The sequence below is a fragment of the Takifugu flavidus genome, chromosome 5 (assembly GCF_003711565.1).
Source record: "Takifugu flavidus isolate HTHZ2018 chromosome 5, ASM371156v2, whole genome shotgun sequence".
In the NCBI taxonomy this organism is placed as follows: domain Eukaryota; kingdom Metazoa; phylum Chordata; class Actinopteri; order Tetraodontiformes; family Tetraodontidae; genus Takifugu; species Takifugu flavidus.
Window position 1 is genome coordinate 12,355,731 of NC_079524.1, and position 21,838 is coordinate 12,377,568.

Below are 21,838 nucleotides of genomic sequence, written 5' to 3' on the forward strand. Positions count from 1 at the left end.
TTTCATTCCAGTTTTTTTCCCGTCTTACATGTGCGTAAGGGCCCCCTCAGGGGCCCCTCTATTTGGCATTACTGGTCCACAACTCTGCAGTGCTGCTGGGCTAAATGAGTCCCCGCCACGCTCCCCTGACTGGAACTAAGCCCTTTTCCCACACCAGCTCTCTGCAGACATACGGAGCCACGGAGGCTCTGAGTGAAGCGTCGCGACCTTTGTTAAACATCCTGTCGCGGGACTAATGGGCAAACAAACAAGTTTGCAGCTCCTCTCTTGTCAGCCCCCCTCACCCTTCCACCCCCTCACCCCTCCACAGAACCCTGAGGGTTGGTGGGTTTGACAGTTTCATCACCAAAAGTCTGGGAGGTCCTCAGTCTTTTGTCTCTCACTTCATTCAGGGTTTTTGATCCCCGGCTCACCATCCAGGAGGGTTTGCTTCTTATCTGTAAACAGCAGCCCTGGTTTGTCTTTATTGCTCCAGTTTCCTCTCTGATGCCTGAAGGAGAGAAAAACTGAAGATGAGCCTTCGTCCCCGCTGGCTCTGAGGACCATATTCACACATGCAATGCAGCGCACACACTTCCCATCCACACACATCTCTCTCCAGTTTGTCCATGTTTCCCTCCTGTATCCTTGAAAATCTGCAGGAAAAACCAGAGTAGTTCAACATTGGCCCAGTCTGGCATGTATAAGATATAAGGTCCTTTATTTATGCTGGGAATTTGTAATTTAGATTTAGGTTTAAATTTTCAAGCCACAATAAAATCAAGGTTGTCAGTACACATAATTTAGCCCAGATTTACCCATTATTTATTCCAGACCACAAAGTTGGACTGGTCAAAATAAATGCTGGTCTCTACTAATTTATCTTTAATTTAACAGCCTTGAAGCTGTTTTTAGCTCGGCTTAACACCGATCTCCCCTGTCTGATCCGAACGCCTCTCCCTGTGGTCCTGCTGGTTGAGAACCAGGGCAGGTTTCATGTAACCTTCTCCATGGGTCTCCTTCACCCCCCACAGTGAGATCAGTAAATATCAGCAGCAGGATTGACTCAGAGGTGAGAGAAGATGTCCATCTCCTCGTTGTCCTGTTTGTCCTCATTTTCCTCCGCTGTCAGGAGCCTGTTACTTTGATCCAGAGCACGTTAAGCCCAACAGTGCTATCCTAGCTTTAGCTTTGGTACCATAGCAAATCTGGCTGGTTTCTGTTCACTGTGTTGAGATTGGCACATTATTAACCATTTGACCTAATTGCCCCTCTTGTTTAGAAGCAGTCAAAGGTGCTAATTGCCGTTTGTTTTGCTGCTGCACTAAAGACCCATTACATGTTCCTCTGTTCTCAGGTGTTATGTTGATGAGAAAACACCACACTTAACCTGCAGGTATCTGTTTTCAAGAATCTCAATGGAGTTTTTACTTGCTGCTGTGAAATCAACCTTTTTAAATGGCGTGTGAGAGGATTCGGAATCCAGTCACATGCTAAAACAAGAGCCAGGATTTGTGTGCAAAGCACGCCTCTCCCTGATTTGAAGGGATGATCAGACATCTCTTTTTCTCATTCTGCCTCTCATCTCACTGTTTTGACAGGAGAAGAGCATAATATTCCCTGAGATTTAAGTGGAGCTGCATATCGCTGCTCCAGATTGCCAGAGACGTTTGTAGGAGTGTCGCGTGATTGCTGTCGCTCATTACCTGGTACTCTTAACCTTGAGCCTGGTGGAATAGCAGCCTAAGATAAAACAGATGATGACAGTCTGATGTGGATGTTCGCCTCAGGGTAACTTGTTGGAAGCTAATCCAAGGCTGTCGATGACTTCATTTCCCCTCATTACCTTGGCACCTCCTATGGTTGAAAACAAAGACCCGTTTCTTTTGACCCCACCAGAGTCTGGGATTACTCAGAGTTCGGCTCCCGACCTGGTAGATTTCAACAGAGGGGTCACAAAGTGGAAGGCTGGGTTGATCCTTTTTACTCCACAGGTTGTGTTTGAAGTGGACGATTCAATCCAGTGCTATATTGTCTGCTTTGGCAGGTAAACTTAACATCGTCTGTCCCAGCCATGCTCACATCCTGTCACCAAGTTCAGCAGGTCACCACAGTCTGATTTACAGTCCCCACATCTGTCATAAAAACTTCTTTAGTCAACCAGCTCTGGATGTGGCGTTGAGACACTTACGACTAATTTGTCTTACCTAAACTGGAGGCAGTCAAGGTAAAACTGATGTTCTCTCATCTGTCAAAGCGATCTTTGCCCTCTGGTTAGAGCAGAAACAGGCCTTGACATGTTTCATTACAGGCCAGTCGGAGCTAAAGACAAGCTTTTGTCCCTTTTTAGTTTCGCCTGGGATCGGAACTGGTGACAGAGTTTGGCCTAATATGAGGCCCGGAGCCCTCCAAACGTTCTAATTAGTTCAGTACTGAGCGACAAAGACATTCAAGGGTGGATTTAAAGTTCCTTGAGAAACCTTTCCTCATGACTTCGCACAGATGCACCCAGTTTTAAAGTAAAAGCCCTTTTCCCCCTGTGTTTGCCCCCTGTATTTGCCCCCTGCGTTTGTTCCCTGCCACTTGCTTGTTACCATCGTAGCGAGGCCGAATGAGGATGTTGAACGTTTGTAAAGGTCTTCCTGTGTCCCTGTCCCAGGCTGTAAAGGGCCTGATGGCCTCGCCAACAAAAGGCGACATTTTTAAAATTCCTTTCAAACTGAGTGGTGTTGTTCAGGAGGACTTTGTTCGCAGACACCTTGAGCTTGGCCGACAGATCCCGAAGGAGTGTCTTTTTCGCTGGCTGGAACAGCAGAAACGGCGCGCACATTTATCTCGGAGCAGAGGATAAATGTTTGATGATCTGCTTAACACAAGGAGGCCACTTTAATTTGTTAACCCTGATTCATGGTAGGAAACATCAGACGATCTCCCGTTAACTAGACAGTTTTGCTCTTATGGCAACATTCATGCAATAAGGAGAAAGTCGCATTTTCTTCTCCTGTTGTTGCTCCACAGCTAAGTCAGCAGCCAGAGCAGCTCTGCTTTGTTGGGCTGTTGGAATTTTACTGGGGGTTTGTTTGCCCCCCGCATGGAGGGGTGTCAGAGCCAGAACAAGTAAACAAAGCCTGGGCAGCACGAGGGGGTTAGGGATTAGGGTTCGATGTTAATCAAGTTCAGGGACCTGTTGCATGAGGGCTTTCATTTGGTGACACCCCAGGACCATGTTGTCAAAATGGCAGATTTGTCAGAGCATGGCCCTCCCGAAGAACCTTCTTAATGAACAGTTGGAAAAAATCCTTTCATTCAGTCATGCAGATCTGAGCTGTGGAATAAAACAGACCAGTTAAGCTGTGTGGACCCTGACCCCCACAGGCGCTGGTGTAAGAAATCTGGATGGAAAGGGCACCAAATGGAGGAAAATATAAGGTTTCAACTCTTCAATTGTTGCTTCCTCCTAAAGGTGTCCCGAGAGCCCCAGGGCTCTGTATTTGAACCACTTTGTTGCTTACTCACGCAGAAATGAACACAACAGTTCACCCACCAGTGTGGTTTGTGATGTTTTCCATTTGACAAATGCAAAGAGCTAAAGTCTCCCACACTGATGGTAAAGTGCTGTAGTTTGCAGGAATGTGGTCATCATGGGAACATCTGCAGCCGTTCAGAAAACATATAACCAGCCTTACGCAGGAAGGCATTTGTAAAATACCTGAATGGACTGCCGCAACTACCCGTATCACTGTGAGTGATGGCTCAACAACATGGGATGAGTAACTCCCCAAATGAGAGGCTAGCACACCTCTCCTGCAGCTGTATTCCCTGCACTGTAAAAATATTTGCCTTATTACAGGGTATCTTGTAAATTTTACAGCCTCTGCCTCTGTAGGACTGTAAAAATGATTTGTTTCCCACCAGACGATAAATTAACGCTCATTTTAGCGGGCTGCTGGTGCAGATCGTATAGTTTGCATGGAGAAATGTTCATGATTTCAAGTGGGATGCTGAGGTTCTGTTTTGGGGTTTAAAAAGCCTCCAATTAAACCAGAGGGACAATAATTGCAGGCAATTACTGGCACCTGGGACCCCTCGTCTCTCTTATGAGGGCACCGAGAGGTGGGTGTTCTTTATCTTGTTTTGCTGGAAATAGCGCAGCGCTCTCCGTTCCTCCTGGAGTCTCTCCAGCCCTGCAGACCCTCCATCCTTTAACAATTAGTATAAAAAGGTAAACACAACCTCGTGGCTTCCCGCGGCCTCTTCCTCACTCTCTTTCTAGGCTCAGAGACCCGAGAACTCCAGAACCACGCCGTTCCACCCTCTCACCCACCTCTACCTAAGTCTTGAATTATTAATGAATTCTGAAATTGTTTTCTTTTTATTGCTGCACCGACCTATCGATCAGCCCGGCCTAAAAGCCCTTAAATAAAGTCATCGTTTGAGTGCTCATTTAAAAATTGTTCCCTGTGTTCCATCTTTTTGCGGCTGAGCCCTTCTTGGGGGTGTTGCTAAGTGCACATCAGTCCAGCTGATGTCGGTGCTTAACTAAACTATTGAAGACCCTCCTGGGGGGCTCAGTATCAGCATGTTGAGGTCTGAGGCTAAATTGATTTTTTTCTGCTGTCTTTCTGCAACAATGGTGCACATTTGCTAGCTTCTGCTGTATTACACAACATGTCCTGATCCCATTTCATTTCATTTCCTGTAAAGGTCCAGATATTTTATAATGAAAAGCTGCTCTACAAACAGCCATTCCCCCCCCCCCCCCCCACATTAAAGCAGCAATTACTGCGGCGGCAGCGACACAATGATCTACATCTGTCAGTGAAGTTGGCTCCACTGTAATTTGTGAGGGAACGGTCGTTAAACAAAACAAGGTAAGGCGCACAACCTGGAAAAAAGGAGAAGCCGAGTCCTCAATGCATCTGTCATCAGGAGAGCGGACGTGCTCATCTCAGCAATGAGCACTATGCTGCAGAGAGTCGTGAGTTGAGAGGAGGGGGTGGTGGTCCAAGGTCAAGTAGACCACCGATAGGCCACTGAGACGTCTACACAGTAACTATTGTTGCCGATCGATTGTTGGAAAGACGTATTGATCCTGCCGATAATGGTCTGAATGAGAGACCGACTGCAGTCTTTCAGGTACACGGGCGCAGCGGTGTCCTCTTGTTGCCGTGGGTTACGTCTGGGAAAGAGAAAAGTCACGAATGCATGTTAGATTTGTAATGACTTATTTTCTGTGCCCCTTTGACAGTTTTTCCCAGCATTTACTTTCTGGGTGTAAGGACGGCCTCATCCACCCTCATCTGCTTCACAGTGTGGACAAAAACGCATACGGGAAAAGTCATTAGACTCTGAAATGTTGAGAGCTCAAAAAGATGTTTGCTATTCCAACATCCCAGCTTTCCAAGGTCTTTGAATGCTTCGTCACAGGCGATGAGCCGGAGCTGCTGTTGGTGGATGTTATTTCAAAGGAACTTGCTCTTTTCTCATCAGATGCTGATGTGTTTATTTAAAAAATTGCAGCAGTTTGGAAGAGACGTACCAGAAAGCTCTTGTAGTTCTACAGGAATTTGGCAGAGATTCCAATTCTTCCTCTCTCGCATCACATATTTTTGGCCTCTGATTCTCTTTTTTTTTTTTAATCCCCTAATGATTCCTTTAGGACACTTCTATCAGCAGTCTGCAGGTGAATCCATCCACAGGGAAGACATTAGCAAAATTTGGGACTTACACAACTTACAAATGCAGGTGTGTAATTGTCTTTCTTTCCCTGTGGGTTGAGAAGAACCGAGACGGAATGATCCTCAATGTAAAAAACATATCCCTCAGTCTTTGAAATTATTCCCAGGCAGACAGATTTTGATTAGTTTCCACCTGCTTTATTCTGACTGCTTCATAGACTCGTGGAATAATGAGTGAAAATGATATGCATTAGCATAATTGTTCTTGTACACAGCATTAATAAAAAGAGATATATTTATCTTATTTATCTCATAAGATTTTAACTGCAGAGTGGAAAAGAAAAACGTTTTTTTTTTAACACAATTTCGTTGTCACACTTGTCTCAACAGATGCTCCCCCGTGTTCATGCAGCACGTTTCAGCTGTGCGTCAGTGCTCACAGTTCAGGTTTTAAAGCCGCCTACTAAGAAACTGCCCCCTGTGACCTCTGGAAAGGCCCCTGTTGACACAGTTCAGTTCACACAAAAGACTAGTTGAATGGAACAGGTGAAACTGGGGCAGCCTTGGCTTTTATTGAGTGCAGCAGAAGCTGGTTGGAGGCTGGGGAAGGAGGTGGTTGTGAAGGACATTCGTCGTTTCCTTTTCACACAACTGGGACTTGATACAGGGCAGTAATGGTTTAGCTGTCAGATTAAAATGTCCTGTGGCTCAGAGTTTCTTAAAGTTGCAGTCTTTGTCACATACTGGGCCGCCCTGAAGGTCATGTGGGCTGATTAGTGAGGCAGCGCGAATGGGGGGCGGGTTACATGTGAACTGGTACAACACCAACACCAAGGGAACAATTCAGCAGTAAAAATAGTCTCTGAAATAGAAGTGTAATGAGTAGCAAGTCAGAAAAACAGTTTTATTTTGGTCTTGTTTATGGCATCATATCTACTTTAGAAGAGTAAAGGTAACTTCTCTGTTGGTTATCTGATTCATTATTACCTCAGCAGCAACAGACCACTGAAGCAACGGCAGTAGCTTTTGTTGCATTAATTGTTTTGTTTGTGTGATTCTGTACTCAGATTACCCCCCCCCACCACCACCACCCCCCCCCCCCCCCCCACCCCCAGGACTTCACACTGTAGGAGGACATTTTTCTTTTTTAAATCAAAATTTTTGCCTTCATAAAGTTACCGTGACACGTTTGTCCGATATGCATGAACGTCTCGCTGCCATAACAGAGCAGATTAGTGTGCTTGTGAGCAGTTATGTGCACGTGTCTCCATCCCTTGGTTTATGAGGGGGGCGACAACGATGGACTGTTCTTGCAGGAACGGTTGCTGGAAGCTGATCGGATGATGGTTTTTACAGCATTTAATTAACTTACTTAAGGGTTGTTGTGGAGAAATCTTTTTTATGTTAAGCTGGAATCAAGAGTGTGTGAAGGATTAAAAGGAGGGTTTCATCTCTGAAGCTGTGTCGTATGTGGAAGCCCCTCCTGATGAATTATTCACTTTTCCTTTTTAACACTGACAACTTTCAAAAACTGAGTTTCTTTTTTCCTCTTCAGTCTTCACGTTCACATCAAACTTTAATTTCAGCTGTACGAAGACTCAAAAGTCTCTTTTCGGCGCCAGAGTTGACGATCAATCGAGCCTCAAAGAGATCGGCAAGTTTAATGGACAGATTTGTTTTTACATGTCAGTAATTTATGAAGACTGTGTCTCTTCCTTCTTAAGAGCTTTAATTACATTGTACCCGTTTCAAGTCCTGCACTCTGATGGGAATCAAATGACCAGAGGGCAGCAAGTTTGAAGCAGCAAGAAGAGCTGGAGCTCTGACGAGGCACTTATGACCTCGAGACTTCTCCTGGAAATTAGCCTTAAGAGGCTTGAGCTGCTGCAACTCCCTCCTGCACTGCATCCGATGATGGCGGGACATTAATGAGCGCCGCCGTGCCTGCAGCCTCCGCCTTGATTCCAGTATTCCACTACAATAACTTTGATTTTTACATTTAGCTCTTTGCTGTCTTGTCTGAGCTTGTTTATATCTGGGGAGAGAGGGAGGGAAAAACAAGGACATGTGAGGTTCCCGCTTTACAGAGAAGCACAGTGACATCAGGGTTGCAATTGTTCCTGTCCACGGGGGTTGAAGGTCATAAGGTCACTGCCTCTCATCATCACCACCGTTGCTCTGGAGGCTCAGCTCCTCCTGACTGGGATGGCCATAACTGCCAGGACGCTTGAAGAAACTCCCCCGTGACCTCCACAAACCACGCAGGGCAGAAATCAGCCAGCTGCATTAACGCAGTACATCAACGGGAGTGAAGGACACCAGGAGGGAGGACAGAAATGCCCCTTTTCCATCTTTCTGTCCTGCCACCAAAGAAAGATGGCTTGGATCATAATCAGGAGTATCTTTGATCCAGTGACTCAAAATTACTTTTTCAGGCCTTTGTGATGCAAACGCAGCTGAAGGCTGTTGTGATTCTGACCCTGTGCCGTCAACGTTCTTTAATTTGGTTCACTGTTTGTTTTTCTCCAATTTATATACTTCCATTAGAATTTTGATTGGCAGAACATCTTCACTTTAGCCAATTAGCTAAGCTGATGACGGGAGCTGAAGCTGGAGCTGCAGTTCCTCGGTCCGTCCGGTCGTCTGTCAGCTTTTATTCCTGGTGTTAACGTCAGTATTTGGTGTAAACTCTGTTGTTTGGAAGGAGAAGAATGCAAGTTCCCCCCCGCCTCCCTCTGTAGAACACACATTTGTAACACCCCGGAGTTCAGCCCATTCGTCACCGTGACGACTCCTTTGCATGTTTGTCGCCAACTATAAACTGCTTTTAGAGATTTTGCAAGTCAGAGTTTTGTATCTGCACCAGTCCAATAAATGCATGCGCACGTGCACACGCACGTGCTTGGATACCACCCAGCACAGCGGCTAATGTGGTTCCGAACGCAGTGTTCCTGTAGATACCAGAGAGTTCGGAACTGATAGGGAAAATCATTTGCTGGGGTGGAGGACTATTTCAGGATGGACGGATAGATTGATGGATGGACAGATGGAAAGACGGACGGACGGACAGCATTTCCTCTCTTCCAGGCTCTGTTCTGTCCTAAGAATTTAAAGATCTGGCTGAAGAGAACATCTTTCACAGTGATATTCATGAATGAGCACCACCGCTCCACACACACACTTTTCTGTGGGGGTGGCAGTGATGGTGTTAGTGTGTGTGTCTGTGTGTGTGTGTAGGGGGGGTTAATAGAATAGGCTGTGAATGAGGCCTTTGTGCCGGGACTATTCCCAGTGCTTCCGAAGCGACAGAGCAGCCTGCACAAATATTCTCCTGTCCGGCATCATTTGTTCCACTGCTGGCTTCAGAGTGACTGCTGTCCCGATTAGAGGTTTACAGTGTCGACCTGCTCCTGGAAGTCAGGGCCAACCTGCTGCAGCTCTTTCAGCAAACACACACACACACACACACACACACGATGCTGCATAATGAAATTCAAGGGTGGCTGATCCGCGAGGCTCCAACTTTGTGCCGAGCCTTTGAACTTGCACTGATCGACAGAAGAAATTCACTTTGTTGTTTACACTCTCATCACAAACACCCCCACTCCCACCCCCACCACCACGCCACCCGCTCCCCTCTCACTTCCTCCAGCATGAGGAGGCGGGTCAGAAGGGGGATTTTTGGAAGCACGGTTCTGCCTGGGCGGGCTCAGTGACCCGTTTTTGATGCAGGATCTCAACACTGAAGGAGAATTTGCTCCTACTTATGTCGGAGGGGAAAGGGGGGGGGTGTTTGTCGATAATTACATTGCACTTATTGTGTCAGTTTTTAGTGTTGTTCACTTCTGTCTGGTTGTGTTATCCTCTTTAACGAGTTAAAGCTTCTAAAAATGGTCAGCAATTAAGCAGGGAAGCGTTCCTCATGGAAAACCTGACCACCTTTCCTGTTGCCTGCTCAGAGGTGAATCTCAGTTGTTAACAGGGGAGTCTGGATTTATGGCCTGAAGAGACGTGCCTGTTTGTGTTCAGCCTGGCAACTGGCAGGGAACAGCAGCGCGCGCCAAAAATTTGCTGCTGTTCTGATGTTTCTTACACAGTAACAAATAAAAGCTCAGCCGAGTCTTTTTTGTTTTTTTGTTTAAGTCTGTGAATGCAACATCTAAGCAAAACCTCTAAAAATTGACTGGTGGATGAACTTGTGGGATGGGGAATTTACGATTTCAAATTTGGAACGAGATGACGTTAAAGACTTTTTCTGGGTTGTTTTCAGAGACTCGTGGAACGTTTTATTTCATTATTTATTCGCTGTTTACATTTCCTGATTTGTTAGCTTGGACATGTGTTTGTGGCATTCCTGTTTTATACACATGAAAGTGAGCAATCTTCAGGACTGACACTGCAACATGTGATGCAGCCTAATGTTGGTTCTAATTATCTTCACAATCAGAAAAACATTTTTAAAAAGGAATTTCTTTAAACTAACTCCAAGTTGGCCTCCAGGTGTTGCAGTGTAAACTCTGATGTGGATAGACTTGCAGCAAACAGCAGCTTTATTCCACACTGACAGGACACCTCAGGTGCCGGCACTCGTGTCTGGCTGCAGCCTGTTGGCCATACGGGGGCTCTTTTCCTCGGGGGGGCAGAATTAAGTGCAGCAATGTGACAAAAGACAACAGAATCTGTTGTGTTGGGGCCCGTCTCTACTTGTCCCCAGTAGACAAAAGCCCGTATCCCCCAGGGATACTGGGATTTTCCCACTACAGGCTGCACAACCTGTCAGGTTGCCCAGTTGTGCCCTATCACATGTTCTTTAATGAGGATGTTGGCATCAGATCTACCAAAATACCACCAGCTGGGGTTAACCATACCGGTCTGTCACTGTGGTCCCCCCCCGACAGACTGCAAGGCCTGAGAAATGTGTTGCACTTACCTGTCAGGTTGCTTTCGGCACTGGGGTGATTTGTGCCGACACACTCGAATGCCCCGTGCCCCCCACAGTCCCACGCCTGCCCCCATCTTTCCCACCCCACCCTCCATGGTCGCTGCCACTGCTTTATCAGACGGTGCAGAAAATGTGCTAAATGTGCACATGAATTCATTAATAGCCTGATGTGTGGAATCCCAACACGAGCAACAAGTGTATAAAGTGTTTTTCTTCCATTGCAAGACCCTCACCAATGATGAGTTTCTCATGGTCTTGCTCCTCATTGCTCTCAGCTCCTACAATAACTGTGACAGATGGGAGGGGACAGAACGGCGAGCTCTTTCTGTGAGCTCAGAGGGAGCTGCAGTGTAGCATTGTTACCAGACAAAGATCAGTTGTGATATGAGTGACCTGAGAGTCAACAGAGACACAACAGGACGCCCACGTCTCATCACACCCTCACCCTGTAATTATGTGAAGCCCTGATCATCGATGTGACGGACAAACATTTCTCTTTAAATCAAGCAGCTCGGTCACAGAGTTTCCTGCTTTGAAGCAGCAAACCTTAAAGACGACAAGTGTTAGACACCTTCTGTTCCCTTCCTGAACGTTACCACATCCTGGCAGATGAGAACATTTCCACTTGCCGCTTTGATTTCACTCTTTCATCTTTTTTGAATTCAAGGCCGTTCTGCTCATCTAAAAGCCCAATTTATTCCTCAGCCCAAGTTGAAAGGAGACTTCCCCCACCTCCGATCCTTCTCCCCTCATTTCCAGGTTTGGTTTTTTTCCTTCTTCTGAAGAGGCGATTTTCATGAAAGGGAGCCGGATCTTGGCTCGTCAGCTTGATTGTGGAGACATGAGAGCTGGGATCTCTCTAAGAGCTGGATCCCATTCACCTGCTTGGGAGGATTAAGGAAAGAATGCTCCGCACGGGGGACAAATGCTCCTTTGCAGGAGATTGCGAACTTACGTAAGTGGCGTTGTGTCCGTTGGTCGGAGGTGAAGCCGAAACACGCAACGCTTCTTTGTCCAAGAGGTGCGAGACAGTTTTATCATTGTGTCTGGTCCTGGGACGGCCATCCAGAGCTGCTTCCAGCCTTGAGTGATGGGTCCCTCCAGAGGATCCTGGAGATGCTGAAAATGGAATCTTGATTAGACACAAGTACAGGAATGATTGTACATGTCTTTGCACCTTTCTGTATCTATTCCATCTGTCCTTTAGGAGATTATTCCCACATGGTTCCAGCCGTTTTTACAGAGAACAGTTGGAATCACGAGGCAGAGCCCGGACTCTTCGCTTGCCTCTCCTAGTTAACACAAATGCAGCAGTCAGCTGTTCCTGAAGTTCTTGCGCTACTTCAGGTTTGTTCCACCAGCATTTTATGGGATGTTGCTTCAGCACATGGGTATCTTAATCATTGAAATATTTTCCATATTTCTGCAAGGAGCTCAGGATATTTCATTGTTTAATTTCAATGGTCTTGCTGCCTGTTCCAGCGAACGCAGCCCACCACTTGTTTACATATTTCTCATAACTTCTGCCTTTATGTCTTCGGGCACCTTGGAAAAGGGCTTTGCCGGGAGCGGACTCTCCCGTAGCTGCTGCTTCCGCCTGCGTGTTTGTTAGTAGGAGAAATTACAGCCTGGTGCCGTCTGCCTTCCTGACTGATTTTCTCGGTGTTGACAGGTGCTGCTCTGTCTTTATTGTGTTTGCACAGCAGCTCGAGCTTGTCTCACCTTGTTCTGAACCTCTTCGTCTGCTTTGATCATCTCCTCTCATTCACCACCAAGCGTGCACTCAGACACAGTTGGAACCCTGAAACCGCTTCCATGTTCTAGATGGATGTGTCCTGGTTGTCTCTTCTAGTTTTCATTCTTATAGCAGTGGTTGATGCTCATCTGATTGTTTTCTCAGATAAGAACTTGCAGTTAAATTTTGAAGCAAATGAAACCCAGCTTGTTTTGGATTTAACACTAGTACACACAGATCCAAGTACACACAGCTTCGTTAAAAGAAAGAAAAAGCTTGTAAAAGTTTAAATAAACTGCCTGCACCAAATCAATCACAGCTACATTTGATTTTAATTGTCCATTTTGTGTCATCTTAATGTGCTCTGTGGAAAAAGAAGCTGATATCAGCAGGGTTTGAGATGCTTTATGTGTTTCTATTCTTCATTTGCATGAAAATCAGTGGCATTTTTCTACTTTGTCACTTTCTGTTGTTCTTTGTAGTGTTGATTTTTTTTGGATGCTCTCAGGACGCCACGGCGACACAGAGCACAACTAGAAAAGCAAAGCTGTGGCTTCAAAAAATTAATCTAGATGATAAAACGGGTTCACGAAGGAGCTGCTCTTCCTGGAGTACAGCCCGTGCATCCCTGCTGCCCTCAGCGTGGCCTCTGGAACGCACGTGTGACCCTATCATCCATCCATCCATCCATCCATCCATCCATCCATCCATCCATCCATCCATCCACGCACGCATGCACGCACGCAGGAACGCACGCACGCACGCACGCATGCACACATGCACGCACTGCTGCATAGTGAAATTCAAGGGTGGCTGATCTGCGAGGCTCCAATTGGAATTCTACAGCAACAATAGGTGAACATTTCATTCTTCTTAGACTTTATCAAAAATCGCATTCATCCTCATCCATTTACCTCCTGAACTGATTCTGACTGCATTAAAATTTGCTCTCATGGCCGAGCTGGTCTGATTCCGGCACTCAATTTCCCAGGAATATTTATTCATTTTGTAATTGAGCTGGGTGCCCTCACTCGGAGCTGCACGAGCCAACAATCGGAGTGGATTTTAGATCATATTCAGTTCTCTGCGGCATTTGAGCCAAGGCAGATAAATACGGCATGACATGTCGTTAGTTTCTTTAATGAGGCCACAGATAGTTGGCTGTAGTATCGTGTTTGCTGCTATAAAGTAAATCAGGCCACGAGCACACTATCATATGATTAATCAGGACCGGCCGCCTGCCTGCTGCTATTGTCTTCTTATTGGCATTGGGGGGTTTATTTCATCCATGCTGACATCTAGAATTTAATCCTCTATTTTGTGTGTGCATTAACCTCGGGAGAACATATCAATGGCATCTGAATTCATCTGCCCAGCGGGTGGGCCACTATCAGGTGACTCGGCTCCATATTTAGGTGCAGATGAAAGTTAAAATAGCTGCGTGCAGTTTGGCTGCAGCTGCTTCCTCTTCCTTTCTTTTTTTTGTCCGTGCCATCAATATAATCCGGGTCCGAGACAGCGTGGCGTCATCACACAGCTTTACTAAATATGGCCGTGGCTGTCAGCTTCACATGACCAACTGCTCAAGCCTGCAGCTGTAGCCACACTCTACAATTGGGCTAACAATATTAGCATTAAGGCTGTGTATGGTACTGTTATTTTTTTATGCATGTTGTCAGTGCTCAGGGTCACTAGTGTTCATTTACTAGTCCCATCACAGTCCCGTCAGTGCAAAAGTAAGTTCACTTGTTTTCAATTATCTTAGAAACAGAAGAAAATGGTATAAATTGCTGATAAAAAGTCAAGATGACCTCTTGAAAAGTCCCATTTGGCACATCAGATGAAAAGTTTCAGCAGATAAAAGAAAGGGGAACGCCAAATGTCGGAGGAGGATGCGTTAACGTGAGAGCTGCCTGGTGATGAAAAGCAGGAGAACGTGTTGCAGCAGCAGCAGCTGCAGGAGTGTTTCAGCTCAGCAGGGCTCCTTCTCATCTCCTGTCTAAAATCTCTGCTTCACGTCATCCTCTTTCTCCATCCCAGCTTCCCAAAGACTTCCTCGTGTGTTCTCTTGTACACCTTCTAATTCATTCCTGTATTTTTCTAATCATCTTCTTCTTTCTGTTCTTTTAGTTGCATTTTTGGGCAGATATAAGTGCTGGATGAGCTTTTTGTCTGTCAACTAATTTACCATTTTATTCGGCCACTAGAGGGCAGAAATCCCAAGAACAAGGTGGAACATAAATGCTTTAACGCATTAGTTGGACGTATTGCCCTATATTTAAGCTTTTCAGTGAACACATAACTTCTTAAAATTGTATTGGGTACAGTAGTTTTTTGTGCGATGAGTTAGTTAAATCAAGAGTCAGTGAGACAGTGAAGTCAGTGAAGCATTGTGGCTTTTGCCTCGATTTACAAAGTTCCACTTCAATTTTTCTTTGGTGAAATGTGAGCTGCCTGCATCGTGTTTCCCCGAGTTTATCTATTTGCTTGTTGAGTAAAATGCTGAAGTATCTGGAAATTCACTGACATTTGCAGGTGGAGTTAAAGATTCATGGGCAGATGTCCTCAGAGAGGAGCTCTGCAGCCTGGTGTTATTTCAGATTCTCTTTATTGCTCACGAGTTGCACATTCAGACTGGACATGATGTTGTGTTCTCGCCTGATATTTGCCTGCAAATGATAGACTTTGACTGACCCGTGAGCCCATAATCATGTTTTTCTTCACGCTCTAAACACCGAGGTTTGGCCAGGAAGATAATTAGATTCAACAGAGTTTTCTTGACTGATGTCTCCAAGAGGAACCGGCGGACCAGTCAAACCTTTAAAGAATTTAGTCATTTTTCTACCTTTTACAGCATGTAATTTATTAAAGAAGGAGAATTAGAAGACACATTTGATGGCAGAAGGAACACAGGTTCATCTCGGTTCCTCCAGCTGATTCTCATTGGTTCTGATGCCTGAAGGAGCCCTGAAGCCTCCTCCCATTTCTCCCACCTCCTCCAAAGTATCTTAACGTAACCTCCTCTTCACTGGCTGATTTGGCCCCTGGGTTGGATGTTGTGTTCACTTGACAGGTGATAGGTGAAAATTGCTCTCTGGGGGCCTTGATTAGTCTTGTGTTGGGGGCGATGAGAAGGCTGCAGGTAGTTGATTTCCTGTCTGAGCCTTTTGGGGCCCTGGTGCAGGAAGTCTGCCTGTCAATCACTTCTCTTCTCAGTATATAGAGATACCTGCCTGTGTCACAGAGAGCAGGAAGATACTTCAGCTCATTTGAACTCTCTTATCATCATCTAGTGTTGTACAACATTAACAGTAATGATGCTAACTTGATTTAGCATTAGCCACCTTTAGCATTAGCCACCAGTTTTCCCTCTACTTCTGTATTCCTCTAGTCTGCCTTCCTTCAGCATCTGACCCCCGAGAGCAGTGAGATTCATATTTCAGCTTGACTTCATCGCCCACTTCGGTCGGTTCTGCCTAGGCCCACAGTGGTGTAATGGTCGGTGACCGGATCGGGGGGGCTCAGATGTTACATCGTGCATTGTCCTGCATAACTGCAGATGTCATATCAGTTTCACAATGTCTTTTGCCAAGTAATTATCCCAGCTCTGTGCTGATGGGGGGCTGAATGGGAGGGTGCTTAGCAGCTCCAAAGACTCATCCAACACAGTTTGTTGGCCAGATTTCCTCCATTAAAACTGAAAACATCCGGCAGGGTGACATCAGTGCAGCATTTGGCATCGGGCCTGCAGCAGAAGTACATTTAACTGCCGGCTATTTTGTTAAATGGTTTGATTTAAAAACACTAAAACATGTATTCATCACTAAATTGTGTTTTTATTATCTTGGATGTCCAAACCGCACATGCTGTCATGCTCAGAAGGTCCCTTTCATGCTTAAAAATCACACGAAAAAAGAATAAAGAGATGTGAAATCCTCACCTTTTTAATAAAAAAGACAGGAAAATGCATCTTATCATAGAACGCTGGTGGGTTTTTCTTACATCTATAACGGTTATTTCTCTGGAAAGCATCAGAAGAATCTCTGCCCTCCTCTTTCAGCATGGTGTCTCGAGATAAGGCGAGAGGAGACATGGAGATGGTATCAGATCAGATGAACTTCATTGGTCCCTGAAGGTAAACTTGTTTGTTAGAGCAGCTCTGGGGAGCAGCTTCAGAGAGCCGACTTGAAGGGACGGAATTGAAAAACACATGATAGCATCTGTCCCTCTCGTTAATCTGTCTGGAGGCATTGAAGCAGGTGTAATTCTGTAGGGGACAAAAACTTTCTTTATTTTAAGTCTAATATTTGCAGACGATGCTGTAATGTACATTTCCTTCTTCACGCAATGTCGTGTGACCTGATATTTTTAGAAAAGACATTATCTTGCTCCATTTACCCTTCCTTCACCCAGTGGAGCTCCTCTGACGGACAGTCTGCACATGACGACCCTTTATTTTAATCCGAGATGTCAGGAACAGTCCGTGGTCCTGGAGCTATAATCCCAGGGGAACCGGTTGACAGTGCAAAAGTCACCGCGATGAACACACAGATGGGCCAAAAACCTGATTGGAGTGGCGAATCATTCGACAGTACGCAAAACGTGGGCGTAATCAACCAGCTTCCCATCACTCCATCGGTTTGGAACATTAAAGGAATGCATAAATTACATTTGAGCTTATCTCAGTGTGGGTTTACTGACCCACCACTAGTGTATGTGCAGTGTGTGTGTGTGTCCCTCGACTCTGCTCTAATTGCCTCCTCTTGGCAACATACGACACACACTCACACACACATCTTAGAGCATATGTTGGGTTATTTGGGTTTGGTTGCTCAGGGGCCAGGAGACTCGTACTCACACACAGCAGCAAAGCAAGTTTCCTGTCTCAGGTTGCCTCTCTGTATCCTTTTTGGTGTCCTTGCTGCTGGGTTTCACTCACTCCTCTGCTAAAAGGCAAAGACAGAAGAATTAAAGTTGAACTATTAGAGGTCAAATGTGTGTAAACGCCCCATGAAGATGACAACCCTCTCTGAGTGTGTGTGTGTGTGTTGGGGGGTGGGAGGATGGGGGGTTGTCTTTTGAGCTAACATACAGGTTTATGAAAAATTCCTGAAGCTGTTTAAAGAGCATTTTTTTATTATCCACTACACCTTGAAGCGGCTGCGTCACATTTGCAAGAGCAATTTATTATTGCTCATTAAACCAACACTGCATATTAAATCCATGAAAATCTTTACCTTTACAACCTGCCAGGTGGGATGAGGAGCAGGCAGGTGTGTGCTGAGGTGCAAATGTGGCCTTTAAATGTACCTTCACATGTTTTTCAGCCTGTTGAAGCTGCTACACAGATGCAAACCCTCATTTGACTAGATTCTCGATTCTGCTGCAGCCACAAACTCAAGTTTAAGATCTTGTGTTTAAGTTCTGGAGGACGTCAGAAATGCCAACATTCATAAGAAATAAAAGATTTTCCTCCATTAGCTACAAGGTCTGCATCTTTTCAAGTATTCAAAATCAGATAAGTTTGGTTTCCAAAGAGGAAACAGAATGAATTTGTTTTCAGTCGTGGTTCAGACGAGTGCACTAAACACTAAACTGTGCGTGATGTGGAGACCTGATGCAGAAACACCAGATAAAAACCTCCCAATATCGGCTCGCTGATTTAAGCTTCAGCTGAGAATGTGTGACATCATTATTCGCACCAGTAAAGCTGCCAACAGGACATCCTCTGACATTTTCCCCCGTCTACCCCTGTCCGACGAGCTCTGGAGCTACACCAGCAGGTTTCTGGAAACATTATCCAGCTGGCTGCTTCAAACCTCCCTCGCAACAAATAAGAGGCGTGGAAGTGGGTCATAAATCAGTGCTGGTTAATTTTTAAATGTCTGAATTCCTGCGAGGTCATTCAGAATCTGTGGTTACACCTTGCAGTATCCTGTCGGGCGAGGGCTAACCGTAACCATGTCAGCCGTCGGGAGCTGGTGCATTATTAATGGCGGCACTCCTGTGCACATGGAAGCAAGGGGCAGCGCCAGACCTACAAGTGAATCCCCAGAGTGTGAGGCGGCTGAGGAACGCACAAAACAAGAACAAATAAAAGAGTGGAACGTTGCCCACAAAGCCATCTCCCAACATCAATTATGTACAGTTTGTTTTGTCAGGATAAAGCTGTTGCTCTCTTTTGTTCTCACTGAGATGTTTGGCGTTCTGCAGAGGTCAGGGTTTGTAGAAGACAGGTGCATGAGTAAGGAGAACATCAGCAGAGTGAGGGGAAATCCAGTAGCATGAAGAGAACATCAGCAGCACGAGGAGAACGTCATTAGGCTGAAGGGAAATCCGGCAGCATGAGGGGAACACAAGAAGCCAGAGAGGAACATCAGTAGCATGAGAACGTCGGCAGGGTGAGGGGAACGTCGGCAGGGTAAGGAGAACGTCGGCAGGGTGAGGGGAACGTCGGCAGGGTGAGGAGAACGTCGGCAGGGTGAGGGGAACGTCGGCAGGGTGAGGGGAACGTCAGCAGGGTGAGGAGAACGTCGGCAGGGTGAGGGGAACGTCGTCAGGGTGAGGAGAACATCAATAGCATGAGAAGGACACCACCGGGGTGAGGAGAAATATTTTATGCACCCTGTTTTTGATGGACGACAAACGTTCTCCATGTGATCTGGGACCTTTTCAACTCGAGAATCAGAGATAATTGTGGGCCCTGACCAGAGTTCAGGTTTGTGATTTTAACATTAGATCTAATCAGAAGGATCAAGAGGATCACTGAGCTGAACTTTTTCTGTTTGAGGTCTCGACACTGAAGGGGAGAGGAAATGAAAACGTTTATGATTTATAGTGACGCTTGTACCAGCTGCAGCTGGTTTACACCAGATTCTAGCTCATTTGCTGCTCCTATTGTGGCTGAAAACACCGCAAATATTTAGCATCCTGCCACATGTCTGAAATAATCCAAGCAGAATTTCCTGCAGCTCTTCAGCATCATTACATAAAGGCACAGTTGGCTGCAAGTGGAGTGCTTTTATTGAATCGATTAATCTCTTCACGTAGAAAGACGTGGACCAACCCGTCTCACAAAACAACATTTCCTTTTCCTGTGTCATCAACACCGTTGTTGCACGGGCGATAATCTCTCGCCGTGTTGGACTGCGACACAAACGGGCCATCTGTTTGATGATCCACAACTCATTACATGCTGACTGCTGATGTGCAGCCATGGGAGAGACGGGGGGGCAGCGATGGCAGACTGGGGGCAGACAGCTGGATTTATAGGGGATGAGAGGCTGATGATCAGCCAGTCATTTGTCATGTCCCACCAGCAGCTTCTCTAATTGTGCCGCACACACCAGAGGAAAGTTGAATCAATGGATGTAAGTCAGCAATTTCATACTGAGCCTTTCCTCCAGATATATATATATATGTGTGTGTGTGTGTGTGTATACTTCACTCGTACTTCACTCTCATGTCCCTCAGCCACTAACTAGCTCACCTTGGTGGCCAGATGGATGATGGCTGTTCAGAGCCATCTTTTGTTCTTTCTGACCTTTTCAAATAATTTCTGAAGCTCCTGATTACATTTTGTTGGCAAATCAGCTCTTTCAGTCAGCCTACCCCGTAGCCGAGCTCCCTTTGTCCTTATGTTGGAAGGTCTAAAGCAGGGGTGGGGAACCTTTTTCATATCGAGGGCCATTTCAATTTTTATAAATTCCTCCGAGGGCCATACTATTATGAACACATACCTAGGGATGCAAAAAAAAGACAAAAAAAGTCTATAACCACTGTGTTACTAAGTCTCATGATTGCTGCATTTGAGTTTGAATTATTTATTTAGCACACATGCATATAAAATCACCAAAAAAAAGAATAAAATGACAAACAAGTAAAATATGTTTTCATGATCATACAAAACTATTAAAGAGGTGCAGAGTTGAGGCAAGAGACCCGTAAGGGCCTGTTCGAGGCCTCTACTCACAAAAACTGCAATACAACAAGATAATCAAGAAAATAAATGAAAAGAAAGAACGATAAAGACAATAATAATAACAACTAGAAAGCACTCGGAGAGCGCAGACCTCCGCCAAGCGCAACAATTCCTGGCATATTGTGATTTCCACCATAAATATTAGTCCCACATATACTTTGACTACATATTTAGATTCCTTGACCATAAAAACATACCGTTAGCCACTGGAATCATAACAATATATGTCTTAGTTCAATAGTTATTCACGAAAAAAAATTCACGCTTTGAAACAATTTTACTTTGTCCGGCGCGAGCGCATCAGCGACGGCAACGAGGCACGTTCACGAACTCTCCTTCGTCGTGAGGTTTCAGCTTCGTGGCTATTAATTCACTCACCACAAAACTTGCACGCGTAATATTCTCTCTGTTGGTACATGGTCGTGTGAAAGCTGCTTGTTGAGCCTCCAAACTCCGACGAAGAGCGTTAATTTCATCCAAACTAATCTGTCCTTTCAACTCGTCGAGTTTAGCGTGTTTCGCTATGCATTTTTCGTCCGTGTCAATCAGTTCAGCCCACTACGTACATCACATGCTGTGTTCACCGACCCTGACCTTGACTCGGACATAACATAACCGTCTGTTTTATCTCAGAAAACGGGAAAATATTTCCTCTTGTTACGAAAGAAATTTTAGGATACGAAAGGCAAAAATACGCTACCGCTGCTACTCGCAGCTCGCGGAGTTTAGCGAACGGTCCCACTGTATAAGTGCACATATAAAATATAAAAATCTTATTGCGTTGCGGGCCGGTAGAAATGGTCTCGTAGGCCATATACGGCCCGGAGGCCGGGGGTTCCGAACCCCTGGTCTAAAGCAATCAAAGAAGACAAAGAAAAGAGTTGTTTTGCTCTGAAAATTGACATTTTAATGGCAATTGTGCTCGTGCTTGGAGCGAAATATGCTGACTGTTGATCAAATCTGAATTTAGAGGCTGTTTAGTAGCTTTTCAGTATGCTGCTAACAAGAGCTGAGCTGCTGGTGTCCAACAGCTGCACCTTTGATCAAGCCTCTCCTCATGTTCAGCCACCTGTTTTACTATTTGTTACGTGTTCAAACTCACATAATTTCCATGAGAAAACCTCAACACTCTTCATCTTTAATGCTGATTACTGGTGATATTGAATTCAGCGCCCCCCATGCACGGCTCTCAGCATGTCACCTGCTCCTGGTCCAGATGCCGGGCTGCAACAGTGAAACCGTGCCGACAGAAGCAGCTTGTGTTTCTGCTTCTGTCTGTGCTGCTGGCCCATGTGAGCCATCAGCACCCAGATTGAGTTTGCCTCAGTAATAGCTTCGGTTTCTATCAGCTACTCGGCCAATTTAAGTCCAATTAGATTCTTCTAGCCCTGCTTGCTGCCTTTTTTCTCCCCTACCAGTTCATGATTGGGAGAGTGCCTCGCTGGTATATTTGACAGCCGCACAAAACTGAGTCCTGCTAATGTCCAACACAGCCTTTTGTCCATGTTGGTCTTTAATTGAAT

General features: G+C 45.6%; 1 protein-coding gene and 1 long non-coding RNA gene across 4 annotated transcripts in view; one reads left to right on the plus strand and one right to left on the minus strand.

Annotated features, from left to right (window-relative positions):
• Nucleotides 1–21,838, plus strand: part of fras1 (Fraser extracellular matrix complex subunit 1) — a 107,126-nt gene that overhangs the window by 9,545 nt on the left and 75,743 nt on the right. The gene's annotated exons all lie outside the window — the stretch shown is intronic.
• On the minus strand, nt 15,430–21,431 carry LOC130525397 (uncharacterized). 3 transcript variants are annotated; one of them, XR_008950479.1, is made up of 4 exons: nt 20,694–21,430; nt 16,337–17,280; nt 15,679–16,079; nt 15,430–15,567 (listed from the first exon to the last, which is right to left on the minus strand). It is a non-coding gene; the product is annotated as an uncharacterized LOC130525397 (long non-coding RNA). The 3 variants fall into 3 exon arrangements; XR_008950478.1 differs by having other exon boundaries at nt 16,275–17,280; nt 20,694–21,429; XR_008950477.1 differs by having other exon boundaries at nt 15,679–17,280; nt 20,694–21,431.